The sequence below is a fragment of the Antechinus flavipes genome, chromosome 4 (genome assembly GCF_016432865.1).
Source record: "Antechinus flavipes isolate AdamAnt ecotype Samford, QLD, Australia chromosome 4, AdamAnt_v2, whole genome shotgun sequence".
Taxonomy (NCBI): domain Eukaryota; kingdom Metazoa; phylum Chordata; class Mammalia; order Dasyuromorphia; family Dasyuridae; genus Antechinus; species Antechinus flavipes.
In genome coordinates this window covers 96,486,372-96,502,725 of record NC_067401.1, presented here as the reverse complement: position 1 = coordinate 96,502,725, position 16,354 = coordinate 96,486,372, and positions in this window count along the sequence as shown.

Genomic DNA, 16,354 nt, shown 5'->3' with positions numbered 1-16,354 from the left:
AGAGAGCTGAGTCAAATTTATAAGAATCCAAATCATTCCCCAACTGATAAATGGTCAAAGGATGTGAGCAGGCAGTTTTCAGATGAATAAATTAAAACTATCTATATTCATCTGAAAAAATGCTCTAAATAATTATTGATTGGGGAAATGTAAATTAAAATTGCTTTGAGGTACCGCCTCACACCTAACAGGTTGGCTAAGATGGCAGAAAAAGAAAATCGTACATGGTGAAGGGAATGTGGGAAAACTGGGATAATATGTATTGTTGGGGAAGTTGTGAATTGTTCCAACTTTTCTAGACAGCAATTTGGAACTATACCCAAAGAAGTATAAAACTGTGCCTATCCATTGATCCAGCACTACTAGGTTTATATCCCAAAGAGATCAGAAAAAGGAAATACATGCACATATATATCCACATATGCAAAAGTATTTGTAGCAGTTCTTTTTGTCGTGGCAAGAAATTAGAAATTGCACAGAAAAACCACATAAAGAATATCATTGGAGAGATATCGGCTGAAAAAATGGAAGTGTACCAATCAAGATATGAGATCAAGAGATACCAAATAATCTAAGTTCTCCATTAGCATTCACACAAAGGTTTGAAATGCCCATCAGTTCGTGAGTGTAATAGAATACTATTGTTCTACAAGAAATAATGAGTAGGCTAATTTCAGAAAAACCTGGAAAGACTCACATGAACTGATGCTGAGTGAACTGAGCAGAACAGGAGAAAATTGTACATAGAAACCACAACATTGATTAATGACAACTATGAAAGACTTAGTTCTTCTCATTTTTATTTTTATTTTAATTTTTAAATCAATTTTAATAGATTTGTGATGGAAAATGCTATCAAAAAAAAAAAAAAAAAGAAGAAGAAGAAGAAGAACCGTGGAGACTGAATATAGATCAGAGCATACTATTTTCTTTCTTTCTTTCTTTCTTTTTTGCTTTTTCTTTCTTATGATTTTTCCTTTTTATTGTGATTTTTCTTTCATAATATGACTAATATGGAAATATGTTTTAAATGATTGTACATGTACAACCTATATCAGATTTTCTTGCTTTCTTGAGGAGAGGGGAGGAAAAGAGGGGAGAAAAAAACTGGAATTCAAAACCTTACAAAAATGTTGAAAATGATATATGTAAATTGAAAAAATAAAATACTATCAAGTGAAAAAATAAAAACAATAAAATTTGGCTCTACTCTTTTGAGTTTAATCTGCATTATCAATATTTTCTCCATCATATTTCTGTCTAGACAATCAACAAAACAATAAGTCAAACCTTGATTTGTAGTGTTTGCTGATTTTCCAGTTGTAAATATTCACACTGAAAATTTAACAATCTGCTCATTTTCATGAGCCAATCTGAATTTACACTAACATTCCTTTGTTCTATCTCCTTATTAGCTAGCTGACTCATTGGGCATGCTATCCTCCATTTACTTCCTTTTCCTCTTCCATCCCTTTTCCCTTGACTTTTCTGGTTCAGAAATGATAATCTAATCAGATGAACTATGTCACTGAGTTTTGGTCAGGAGTGGAGCATTTGCCCAATGTCAGAGAGAGAGTAAGAATTGGAAATTGCCCCCAAAACTGTAGTCCTTTCTCTACAGTTCTCTTACCTTTGTATGATGCCCAGTGGAGCACTCAGACTATCTGTCTGGTATCACGTAATCTCATATCAAGATATGAGATTAATTAATTATGAGATTATTACTTAATTATGAGATATTGATTTATCTCCTTTTTCTCATCATCTATCTCTTCAATAATATTCTTTTATGTATTTTTCTATGTGATTTTTCATTAGTAAGAGTCAATTTATACCAACCATATACTTTTTTGTTATTCTTTAAGTAACCTGCAACTTAATTTTTCAGATCCTATCTTAGTCTATACACTATCAACAAAATAATATCAGTATTAAAAAGACAGATCATTATTTCTGGGAGAAAATTAGGATTTCTAGAAGCATTATATAATTTCCTATCTGCAATCCATCTTGCTCTCTTCCATTACTCTAATCCATTTCTGTGCTTTATTAGATTATCTTTAACCACAGTACCTATATAAGAGATATGCTCAAATGATCTAGTTCTCTGGATTGTATATTCAACTGCAAATCATAGTTTAGATAGTGCTTAGCACATAGTAGGCATTTAATAAATGCCTATGGATTGATTGATTGAGCAAAAGGTATTCTTTAGTTACTTCATTTTGTTCTATGTAGTTAGCAAGAATGGATCTCATTTAATAGATCTGCAACTCATCACTCCTAGGCAGGTCTTTATTATGTTCTTCAAGAACTGGGATCCACTTTAACAGATGCTATTCCTTTTTATCACTAAAATATTTTTAAATGTAGATTGTTTTTATTAATGATAATAGCTCCTTATTTTCAAAATACATGCAGATAGTTTTGAACATTCACCCTTGCAAAAACTTGTATTCCAAAATTTTCTCCCTCCCTTTCCCCACTCCTTAGACAGAAAGCAATGTAATATAAAATTAAATTTGTACAATTCTTCTATATATGTATTTCTGTATTTATCATGCTGCACAACAAAATCAGATCAAAAAAGAAGAAAATGAGAAAGAAAAATGCAAGCAAACAACAACAAAAGGTGAAAATATTATGCAATGATCCACGTTCAGTCTCCACAGTCCTCTCTCTGGATAACAGATGCTATTCTTCTGAGGGTCAGAATACCCTCTAACTTTAAAAAGCTGTCAAGAAGCCCAGGTACTTGAAAATCAACCTACTTTTTACAATGTACAAGTGAAAAAGGCAACTCCCTCAAGCATGAAACTTACACAGCCAGAAATCTTTTCTAAATGAATGCTGCCCCAATCGAATACTTATCTGGAATGAATGTGACTGTAGTCAAGACAGATTATGAAGGACAAGCCAAGAAGGTGCTAGAATTAGGGGAAAACACAAGGTTGATGCCATCAACACAGTGTCATTTGCAAGCAGGAGCATCTGGAAGACTTTGTCATCTACAGAGTATCCTTATTCCATTTCAATTGTTCATCGGACATTCTCCAAGATAGTAGCAAGTACATTTGGCAAGAATATATATCCCTTAGATTGAGTATTGGCTAGGGTGCTCATGAAGTAAATGGGGTGAGGTCAGCTTTTAAGAAAGCTACTGTTGTTCTCTTCAGAATGAGAGTTCTCACTCTCCAGGACCCAGTTATCTTCTGGGAAAGAGATAAGAGATTAGGAGCACCTACAATCTGACACAATCAAGAGTTCTCTCTTTTGTACTTTTCAAGAAATCTTATGTGAATCTGATTCATGTGTTAAAAATGACTTGTTGGAAGAGAGTTATAAAGCTGGTGTTTTTGTTCATCTTCTGATCTCTCTCTCCACATTTTCAAAGATTATGGATCTAGTCTAGTCCCAGTCCCTGCCTTAGGAAACTGGATACCTTGGGACAGTAACTTGTTGTTGGACACAGGAACATTTTTTAATGCATGAGGGAGAAGTTTGTTGAGGGATTGGAAAAGAATGGATTTCATCAAGTCTGCCAGTCAAGAATTAACAAGGGCAATGAAACCGTGGGCTGCGACAATCCTAATTACCAATCCTACTTTCCATACCACCTCAAGAGGAAGGGAGAAAAAAGTCAGAATCCCAAAACTTCCAACCCCACCCTCTCACCTATATCATTTTTCTTCCCTTCCTTCACATCTCAAGTCTGAAAAACCTATGCTCAAGTATGGCTTTGATTGCTTACTGAAAGGTATGATTCTGGACAAATCACTTAATCTTGGTGTTCTGATATGTTAAACACCGGTGATACTAGTTCCTGCTTTATAAGGCTATTGTGAAATTCAAATGAGATAATATGTATAAAGTGCTTTGCAAACCTTAATGTGCTAAATGTGTTATTAGCTATTATTTAAGGGGAGAATTGTATTTGCTGACAGCCAACCCAATGGTGACTTATTCAGGCTCTTTCTTGCCACTTATTTAAATCCATTCTTCCTGTCTCTTTTCCTCCATTCAGGCTGGCATAGGTGAACAACTGATTGACATTCTCAACATAATAATTCATAATTCCCTTGCAATCATAGTTTGCTTCCTCCACTATAGACTAAATCCTCAGTGTTTCTTTCATCTTTCTTCATATTGTCTACTTGCTAGTCCTTACATCATTTGTATCTCTGTCTTCTGAAAATTCTCTAAGTCTTTCTCATCCCATTTGAGTTGTAGAACTCTAAACTAGATTGAAAAATCCAATAGGAGTTTGGCTACTAGTGAATTTTAGTGACAGGGTTCTCAATTCTTTTTCAACATATTATTTTATCTGTCACCTCGGCAACATGAGTTCTTTTAAAAAATCGTAGTCCACATTATAGTATTTTACCTCTATCTTTGTCATTCCTACTGTGGTAGAGTGGAAAGGAAATTGATTTTGAAGTTAGAGAATCTGTGTTCAAATTCTACCTCTCATGGTACTACTGTATAGCTTTAGCCAAATCACTTTATCTCTGTGGGTCTCAATTGAGGCATTTGACATAGGAGAAGGTTGGACAAGATAAATTATGACACTGCTTCTGGTTCTCTACCTTTAAACAACTGGATTTTTCTCCAGAGGTGTATTTCTATCTTCCCCTGTGGAGTTCATCTTGTTGTTTCTGTTTCTGACTTCTTTCCACCTTGGCAAGGTCATTTAAAATTTTAAGAATGTCCTATAGTGTGTGGCCACTCCCTTCTACCTAAGCATTTTCTAAAAATTCAATAATAATGCCCTCAACTACGTCAAACCACCCAATAATAAAAACACTCTCTCCCACCCCAAATTAACCCTGAACAAGGGAGAAATCTTTCTGACAAGGTTGAGGAAGGACATTCACAGGTTCTATACTGCTGTGTGTCTGTGGAGTTTATAGGGCCCACTCCATAAAAAGGAATGTGTTCCTAGGTATTTCAGGAGAGTGTTTATGAGACCATCCTTGAAAGCCCTTGATTTTAAGTGCTCAAACTCATCTGCTCTTCTTTGTATTCCAACAGGGACTTTATATACTATTTTAAAATAGCCCATGGACAATTTTCCTATTCAAATTGTGACCATACTCCCAGGTCATTCCTCCAGATTATCAAAACCATTATTAAACGATATTGGTTCTAGTACTAATTACTGGGGAATAATTAGGCAACATTATTTTCTTCTGGGTATTTTGATATTTCCCATGCCAAGAATCTCCATTTCCAACTTTAGAAGTTGTTAAGTCCAACAGAGAAAAAACTATATAGCACCTGGAAATTAGAAAACTACTTAGCTACCCTCTGATAGCTATATACTTTGAGAAAAAAGTGTGGGGCTAGAAGTACATTTTTTAAAAAATGAGATTATAGCCTAAGGGAAAGATATTTGCTCTTCCCAATTCACATACAGTATAACAACATCAGAAATGGGATGGGAAAAGATGAGGAACTGAAGTCCCAAGCATAAACTAAGTTAGTTGTTTGTTTGTTTGTTTGATATGTTAAGAAATTTCTGAAACACCACAAGCTTGGCATCTGGTTTCAAAGGACTATACACATTAAATGCAAAGTATTTAATGTATAAAGTATAGTGTTTAGTGTATAAACCAGCATTCTCAAAGTATGTTCTGGAAACCCCCAGAGACTCTTGTAAGGGATATGAGAGGTCAAAACTATTTTCATAATTATCTTATAATGTTTTGAATTTTAATACAGTGAATATTGATATATTTATGTATATATATATATATATATATATGACTCATATAAACAAATGGTCCCTGGAGGGGATCCTCAATAATTTTTAAAAGTACAAAGATATCCTGAGATTTTAAAAATTACTTTGAAAATCCCTGCAATAAATCAATGTATATGAAGTATAGAATTTCTAGAGCTGGGTGAGTATGATCTCATGCAGATATTTAGATAAATATAGGAAAGAAATTAACACATTCAGGTCATGTATCTGAGCAGTTAGAAGTGACTCAGCAATGGAAAACATTGATTAAAAAAGAGTCATTTGGTGTTTCTGTCTCACTTATTAACAGATTTTCATATTGTACAGTCAATCAGAATTTATGTACAGAGATTGGATGTTTTGATGGACCAAAAATCAAGCAGAGAGACAGAACACTCAATTCCTTGGCTATACATGGATATGGATACATAATATCACTTTGAAGTTGATCAAAAGTATTCCTGGATTATTTTACCAGTGACAAAGCCAAACGTTTAAATAGCCAAAGCAAATAAAATAACAGCAATAAAACAGCAGTTAAGGAAATAATAAAATTAATCAATGTGTCACCAGGGCAGCTACATGGCACAGTGGATAGAATGCTTGGCTTGGAGTCAGGAAGATTCATCTTCCCAAGTTCAAATCCAGCCTCAGACACTTGTGAGTCTAGGCAAATCATTTAACCCCATTTGCTTCAGTTTCCTCATTTGTAAAATGAGTTGAAAAAAGAAAATAGCTAACTATTTTAGTATCTTTACCAAGAAAACCCCAAATGGGTCACAAAAAGTCAAAAATGACTGAAAAAAACCCTGCTTCATTAGCATAGTCTCTCAAATTCTAGATTGATTAAAGTAAAACAACCTGATTAAATTCTTTGCATGCAGCTAACTTCCCATTCTTTGTTCCCAGGGACAGGGCAAGAAGACATAGTTTAAACTATAGAGAAAGATTTAATGACATGACTCCTACTTTCAAGAAACTTACAATCAATTTGAGTCAAGGAGGAAGACTATGACAAACTATTAAGTAGTAATGTGAGAGTTAAATAATAATATTACAAGATCAAAAGACATCCCATCCATAAGATAGTATTTGATGAGTTTGATTTATAGTAGACAAAGGACTTCTTGAATGTGTTTTCAAAGTGCATCATAAAATCTTCCCTGTACAGGATGACTAACTTAGGTGAGAAATGGACATATAGGACACATAAAAGTTGTAACTGTGAATCAAACAATAAATAAGTCAATAAGTATTTATTAAGAACCTCCTATTTGTTAGTCACTGTGCTAGGTGCTAAAGGTACAGACATAAAAATAGTTTATTTCCTAATCAGGAAGACAGCTAAGATGTAAATATAGCATATAAGTATAGTCAAAACAAACAAAACAGGTACAAAGTAACCTTCAGGAGGAAGTCATTTAAATAGGGAGATAAAGAAAGGCCTCAAGTAGAAAGTGAAAAGGTAGAGCTTGAGCTGAATCTTCAAAGAAACCTAAAATTTTTTAGGACAAGAGTGAAGTGAATTTCAGGCATAGAATACCATCAATACAAAGGTAAGTAAAATGGCCAGGTTGCATAGAGGCTGGATTGTCAGGATTCCTGGCAAACTGGGCTAAACTTTCTGAATCTCTGGAATTGAAGGTGTAACCCAGAATTCAACCTTGATGCATTTGTATAAGTTCATCCACATATTACTTACTTCCCAAAGTCTTCTTTACATGATACTCCAAGAGTATCTCCTTGAAAGGAGTCCAAGTCCTCTGTTTGCTTTGAAAAAGGAAACCAGAAGTTCTCTTCTATCCCAAGTTCTCATCAATTCTGCGCCTTTTAAAGTATTGAGTAATCATTCTCTTCACAAATGAGGTATTTTTGTAGATTCATCTTATTTGAATCACACAAGGAAAAATGTGAGCTTGTACTCACTGACTGGTTCTCTTTATATCTGGGAGTTTATTTAACATACCATTTTGTTTTAGAAATGAGAAATTCCCAGCAGGGCTGCTGATCCTTTTTCCTTAGATAAAAGATACTCAATATTCATTCATGAAGCATTTATTAAATGTCTGCTCTATTCTGTGCAAAATACAAGTTACTAAGTATACAAAAACAAAAATGTAAATCTCTCTTTTCAAGAAGTTTACTTTTTATTAAGGAGAAACAAATAATTTAGTGATAATTAAATAGAAATTATAAACAAAGTAGAAATCAAGTCATTTTCCAGGTTACAGGGCACTAACAACTGGAAGATTGGGATAGGCTTACCATAGGAAAGGACACCAGTTAAGTTTTAAAGGAAATTAAGAATTCTAGATGAAAAAGGGGTAGTACATTCTAGGCAAGGGGAGGGAAGAGAAAATGGGGGATGAGAAACAATAAACTGTACAGAGACACAGAGGAAGTGTTTTAATGTTGTGTATGGGGAATAGCAAAAAAGCTAGTTTAATTAAAATTTAGAGTGCATGATGGAGAATGATGTTCAGTAAGCCTGGGAAACAGATCAACTTTTTCCATGCTCCAGATACTAAGCAGTATTCCCATTCCATTGCCTGCTGGTTATTGCACACTTTTAAAATAGCTTGAGGTATTTTTCTCAGCTTCATTCCTTATACTTGGTTCCAGGACTAAGTCTAAAAGGTAAGTAGATGACCAAAAGATCAGGAAAATGGCAGTAGGGACCCTACCCCCAACTCCCACTGTGTGGCAGGATAGTGTATATCAATTGAAGCTAAGAAAGATCATTATTTGTCTAATAGAATTTGCATACCATTTCATCTTAAGACAAGGGAGCCTATCCAATTCTATTCAACAGATAATTATTGAGTTCCTACAAAATGAGTAGCACTATTCAAGTCCCTTTGAGGTATCTGCACTGCAGTTGGTGATCTTGTTAGGAAGACAAAATGCACACATATATACATAAAAAGTTAAACAATAACACATGGAAGCAATGTGAGAGATACCATGAGGCATAATATAATGTAAGAGCTAAACAAATAGTGCCTCCAGCAGTTGCTATGAATTCAGAAGAGGGAGATTGATTACATGAAATACACAATAAATACTGGAGAGGAGAAAGATTCCTAAGCAAAGACTGTGACAGAAAGGAAAAAGAACTTGAAGACTTTTTCATCTTTAAAAACATATGTCCCTTCTGAATACAATATGGTTTTAATAATAACAATATCTTACATGTGAATAGCACTTCGTATTTTTCCAAGAAGTTTTGAATTAATGATAGTTGATCTCACAACTCACATAGGTAAGGGAGGACAATAAGGTTACTTTTATTTATCTTATTTTCTCATTGTTTTCAATGAAAATCAGGGAAAAGTCAGTGCCCTGCTACTATTCTTTCATAATTAATGTTCTGTAGACTAATGTCCAGGTAGATAAGAAAACTATTCTGAGTAGTAACCTCATCATCTGTAGACAAACTGGAAGTACGTTTAGGATAACTTTAGCATAAGACATAATGTTAGAGATATAACTTGTCCAGTTCTCATGTGATTTTCATTGCTTTTGCTGTATCTCTACCTTTTGAAAGCTTTTTACTCCATGAAATTTGGAAATGGTAAATATTTGACATAAAGGAAATTTAAATTAAGTATATCCCCATCCACTTGAGGAATGACTGAATAAGTTGTGTTATATAAATGCAATGGAATATTACTATTCTATAAGATATGATGAACAGGCTGATTTCAGAAAAACCTGCAAAGACTTAGATGAACTGATGCTGAGTGAAGTGAGCAGAAACAAGAGAACACTGTACACAGTAACAAGATTATGTGATGACCAACTGTGATGAACTTGGTTCTTTTCAACAATGAGGCGATTCATGGCACTAATAGACTTATAATGGAAAGTGCCATCCACATCCACAGAGAAAACTGTGGAGACTCAAGGTGGAGCAAAACATAGTATTTTTTATGTTTTTATGTTATTGTTTGTTTCCTTGGCTTTTTTCCCTTTTCTTGTGTTTTTTTTTCTTTTTGACCTGATTTTGTGTGCAGCATGACAAATATGGAAATATGTTTGGAAGAATTGCACATGTTTAACTTATATCATAATGTTTGCTGTCTTAGGAAGGAAGGGAGGGGGAAGAGAAGGGAGAAAAACTTGGAATACAAGGTTTCGAAAAGATAAATGGTGAAAACTATCTTTGCATGTATTTGGAAAAATAAAATAATGTTAAAAGAAAAAAATATTCAGCATAATGACATTTATTAAAAACACTGTTCTCAAATTTTTGTGGATTAATGATATATTAATGACCCCAAGGTGGGGATAAAGGAAACCATTATGGGCCACAGTTTCATCTATAAGAATGTCCTAATTCCAAATAAAGTTTAATTGCAAAATTCTCAAGGATATTTTGGACTTTGCATTTATAATAAGATTTGTTATTAGCTTATAAAGTGAAATTTCAATGTACAATTCTAATTTTTGTTAATATGTTTTGCAATTTCTGATACCTGATAAGATAATATATATTGATTAATACATAGGTAACTAAAGGATAACCACTTTATAATTTCTAGTAGAATGACCTAATACTGAATCGCTATCATAAACTCTCTCCATTTCTATAAAGAAAACTCCATAGCTCAAGCATTTGTTCAGTGCTTCTCTGTCAGCACATTGCTGTTGAGTTCATGTGAATATCTCCTAGGGAGTGCCTTTTGATTCCATTCTTGCATCTTAGCTTCTTCAAAGACTCTATCTGCAGATAAAACATCTTATTCACATTCAACAAACTCATTGGTATATATTTGTTGTCAGTTTTTACTGTTGCATTGTGAAATGAAGGTTGTTTATTTCAAAAGCATTTCTGTAAACTTTTTAACCTGTTTATCTGAGATCATTAATCAATCCTACAAAAGAAATGAAAACCATTTGGGAACAGGATAAGATACATGTCATCCCTTTCATCCTGAATGCTACTGGAATTGTTCCAAAGATGCCTTCAGTGAGTCTATAAAAGATAAGCTTATAACCCAATAGTACTCTTATTCAATTACCAAAAAGCAGTCATGTAATCTCTCTGTCCAATAGATTGTAGAACATTAAAGAAGGAAGGAAATAACCATTTATTAAGCATCTACTATGTATCCAGGTACTATGCTAAGTACTTTACCAATCTCCTTTAATCCTTACAACAATCCTGAATGGTAGACATTACTGTTGTTTCCACTTTACAGCTAAGGAAACTGAGGCAGAGGGCAATTAAATGATTTGCCCAGGGTCACAGAGCTAGTATCTGAAACCAGATCTGAACTTAGTTCTTTCTGACTCCCAAAGCCTATTCTCTAATCACTGAACCAAAAGCTATCTTTCATCTACATTGTACCTTTTTTGGCATGTTATCTCCTCCATTAGAATGAGAGCAAGGATCACATTTTTGCATTTCTCTGTATTTCCAGCACGTATCATAGTCCTTTATAAATAGTAAGCACTTAATGAATACTTGTCTATTAGCCTGTATTTTTTTTTTAATTATGCTATGCTGCTTAAAAAAAAAAAAAAGTCACCTCAACACTAATACATTGTTGGAGGAACTATGAATGGATCCAGCCATTCTGGAAAGCAATTTAGAACAATACTAAAAAAGTTATCAAACTGTGCATACTCTTTGACCCAGCAGTGTTTCTACTGGGCTTATATCCCAAAGAGATCTTAAGGGAGGGAAAGGGACCCACATTCGCAAAAATATTCATGGTAATCCTTTTCATAGTGGCAAGAAAGTGAAAGCTGAGTAGATGCCCATCAATTGGAGAATGGCTGAATAAATTATGGTATGTGAATGTTATGGAATATTATTGTTCCATAAGAAACAATCAGGAAAATGATTTTAGAGAGACCTGGTGAGACTTACCAGGAGATCATTGTACATGGCAACAACAATATTACATAATGATCAATTCTGATGAATGTGACTCTTTCCAACAATGAGATGACAGATGCCAGTTCCAATGTTGCCATGAAGAGAGCCATCTATACTCAGAGAGAAGACTGTGGGAACTGAGTGTGGATCACAACATAACATTGTCACTCTTTTTGTTGTTGTTTGCTTGCATTTTTTTTACTCATTTACTTTCCTTTTTGATCTGATTTTTCTTGTGCAGAAATTGTATAAATATGTTTATACATATTGGATTTAACATATATTTTAACATGTATAACATATACTGGATTACTTGCATCTAGGTGAGGGGGTGGGAGGAAGGAGGGGAAAATCTGAAACACAAGGCTATGAAAAGGTCAATGTTGAAAAATTATCCATACATATGTTTTGAAAATAAAAAGCTTTTAAAATTTAGAAGTCACTCTAAATCACCACCTTTTCTGAAAACATTTTTTTCATCAATTCTCTCAGTTGGTGGGGGGTTCTATAATCTTCCAGCTTTTTGATGCATGATGAACAAAATTCCCATTGAAGACTACATACTGGTTCCCATTACTTCCTCCAGCTTCTGACAAAGACAAAATACTAGCTGATGACTTGCTGAATCTCTTTGAAAGTGTAATCCTTTGTCTTACTGAAAACAATAGGCCAATAAAAAGAATAAACAATAATACAAGGAAATATGGCAACATGACTTGGAAATACTTGACTCCAAGTGAATGGAAACAATTATAAATTCAGGATACACATCAACCACTACCACAGCTGCATCAACAATATCAATAGGGGGAAAAAATCAAGACAGTACAAGAAGCCTTTGGCTACAGAATCCAGGTATGTGAATCAGCCAAGGTTTGGAATGAAGCCACTTCAAAATATTCATGCTAATACAATGCTGCAATATTCCTTAATTTCCACTGAGGTTTTCCCATTGAATAACAGCTGTAGACAGTCATAGGAAGACAGGAATTTGAGCCCTGTCCTTCTTTGAAAGAATTCTTTTTAAAATGTTATGCTGCCCTTTACTTTGAGGGCACAATAAAGGAATGTATCATACTTTAAAAGGCCAACATAGATAAACTCATGTTTTTATATTAAGCAAATAATCACAATGCCAAATGGCTGAGAAAAAAGACTATTATAATAGAAGAGCATAAAATATGTTTCTTGGAGATGAGTGTAAAGAGAGAAGAGAGGAGAAATATCCTTGACATACATAAAAAGAACAAGAAATGAGTCAAAGTTACTAAATCTAAAAGTATCCAAAACATTTGTGAACTTAATATGAAAAAAGGTACCTTCCTGTTTAATGTATGAGTCGCCTATTAGGTTACCCCAGTGACTCAATCTGAGTGAAAACTATTTAACTAATGTGTTATTGGCCATACTTTTTGGACAACTTTTGTGCCTAGTTCCTTTAATACACACAGTAATGAATTGACCAGATTTTGTACTTCATGGCCTACAAGTAAGATTTTGATCATAATACTATGTTTAAACATCTCTTATTCATAGATCTTATCAGCTTCCATGGATTTGATTATCCTCTATATGCAGATAGCTCCCAAATCTGCATTCCAAGCCTTTTAAGTCTCTTGAGCTCTCGTCCTAGTCTTTAGATGCCTGATGCTCATCTCTACTTATATATCTCATAATTCTCCAAAATGGAACTCCAGTAGTTTCATTACTTCCAGAATCAAATACCAATTCACCCCTCCTGAAATATTACAGTGACTCACTAATTGCTCTCCCTCACGCTCCACTCTCAAGCCTCTTCAATGCATTTTCTACATAGCTATCAAATTGGTATTCCTTAAGGGCAGATCTGACCATGTCTCTCATCTACTCAAAAAGTTCCACTGGCTTTATAGACAATAAATATCTCTATTTGCCACTTAAAGCTCTTCACAATCTGGTCCAAGCTAGACTCATTTTTGTACTCATTTTATGTTATTCCCTTTCAAATCCTCTGTATTATAGCCAAACTGACCTGCTCTTTCATAAATGTGATATTGTATCTCCTGCCCCCATGTCTTTGCCTAGCTGTCCCTAGTGCCTAGAAATATGACTCTCTTCACCTTGAACTCTTAGAATCCTTAAATTCCTTTGATGCTCAGCTTCAAGAACTAATTTTTTCCTATAGGGGCTTTATTTTTCCTCCCCATTTGTTTGTGTTCTTCTAGACAAAGAGTACATATCTCCCCCTACAGAATAGAATACACTAACACACACACACACACACACACACACACAAGTTTGTAAGAAGAGACTTTCATTTTTCTCTTTCTATTACTAGAAGTTGGCACACAATCAATGCTTAATAACTGTTCATTGACTGACTTGAAAAACCTAAAGCACTGAATGTATATTTATTCCCCTGGACAATTAGGCATGAAAACACACATACAGACACACACACACACACACACACACACACACACCACACACACATATGCTGAAAAGAAACTCACATTTGGATTATAAAGAACTACATATTACACCAATTTCAAACTCTTCAGTTTGACCTTTGCTTTCTCAGATACAGGACAGAGCTGTAATAGATTATTCTAAAACAAACATCATGAAAGATATCCTCAAATAAACTTTATAATTCATTATTTAAAAGTAATATAAGTAAGACAAATTCAGTTGAGTGGAAGGGATAATAAGTGACTATATTGGTTCACAGATGGTTATCATGAACAGTGCTCCCTCCCTTGGTAGTTTCCCTCTTTGTACTAATTGTCCCTAATAACCAAGTGCAAAGCTCCAATATTTTTTGATAACTGTAGTTTGCCATCTTCTTCTCCAGCTTATTTGACAGATGAGGAAATTGAGGTGAACAGAGGTAAATAACTTGCCCAAGGTCACACAGCTAGACACTGTCTAAGGCTGAATATGAACTAAGGAAGATAACTCCAGGCTGGTGCTTCATCCATTGTACCATCTGTACCCACCTTCCAGTACTGTAGTGAGGGCCATAACAGATAATGTATATGTAAAGTGCTTTGAGAATTTCAAATTGTATTATAAATCCTAGCTATTATTTTTACTTAAGATCTCTTCCATAGTTTTTTATAATGTGTTGAAGTCTGCTCACACCTCCCATTAGACAGACGTGTCCATCAATATTGTTATTTGTCTTCATTATCAAAAAGGACCATGATAAATATATACATATATACATTGCTACAATCAGGTTCAGGTTCATTTGTTTCAAGCAGTCCGAATTTTGTTACTCCATTTGGGTTTCCTTGGCAAAGATATTGGAGTGGTTTGCCATTTCCTTCTCCAGCTCAATTTACAGATGAGAAAGCTGAGGCAAATGGGATTAAGTGACTTGCCCAGGGAAAGTATCTGAGACCAGATTTGAACTCATAAAAATGGATCTTCCTGGAGTGTAGACTCCAGGCCCAGCATTCTATCTACTGCACCACCTAGTTGCCTACATGTATACAATAGGTAAACATGAACCTATCTTGGATATAAATGAATGCTAAATGAAGATATCTTGGCTAGACACGGAAAATGGATAATGAATAATTAAATTAAACAAAAGGAAGACTGGATTAATTGTATAATTGCTTTAATAATCCCAACTTCCCCCTAAAAAAGGACCATCTTTATAATACCAATATTCTACCAGTATATGCTATGATTCATAGGATGCAAGAATCTCTGAAGAATTGAAACTGAATCATTCAGAGGGTTTGCATCTATGAGGCACTCAATAAATGCTTCTTTAACTGGATTGAATTGAATTACCATTCCCAATTGGCTTGCCTCATGCCTCTTGCTGTAATATTCCACTTTGTGTCTTTGTTTTCCCAGTAACCCTTTGAAACTCAAACTCTCTGGATCAAATAATAGCAACCCAATCAGCAGAAAGAATGAGTAAGCAAAATCTGGAAATCAGTTCATGGAACTCCAAGGTTGAATCTTTTGTTGACCTGGCCAAAGTCTTTGAAAATGTCAATAAAATTAGATTCCATCAAATATTTTATACTATTTGTTTGTCATTGAATAGATACTAATCACATGTGGTCTATCCATTGCTATAATCGCCCTTTTACCACGTGATTGGCATAGTTTTTTTTTCCAGTGATACATTATTTATGTACTTCATTAGTATAAGAAATGTATAAATGTAAAGACATTGATTCTGATGATCATCAGTTCTTTGAAAAGGTTAACTTTTCACTCAACACAATAGAACCCTTGTGTCTCTTTATCAGTCAGAAATGTTTCTGATATCTCATCATCTGATAGCAGCAACCCTTATCTTTGAAGGAGCCCACAGATTGTGGGTATCTTCCAACATGGGAAAATGGAGATTATTGTTAATTACCAGAAAAGCAAGATCATCCAAAACTATGACATTTTCACTGATGCAGAACATTTGATTTGTGATATTTTTAAAAATCGAGTTGCAATAAATTCCAATATGTTTTTAATGCCAAATGTCTGACTGGCCCCAAATTTGATGATACTGTTGTTTAGGTAGACATGAATCATTGACCTATCACAAAAGCAGGCATGCCAAAGGTCCAAGTGGAGTACAAGGAGGAAGACCAAAAACTTCTATCTATGGTCCTGACAAAGATAAAAGGAATTATAGAAGCTTTTCTTGCAAAGACTTAGCAATACTACTTATTATACTACACTACTATAATACTATCATAGTTAATACTTCAGTACTTTCC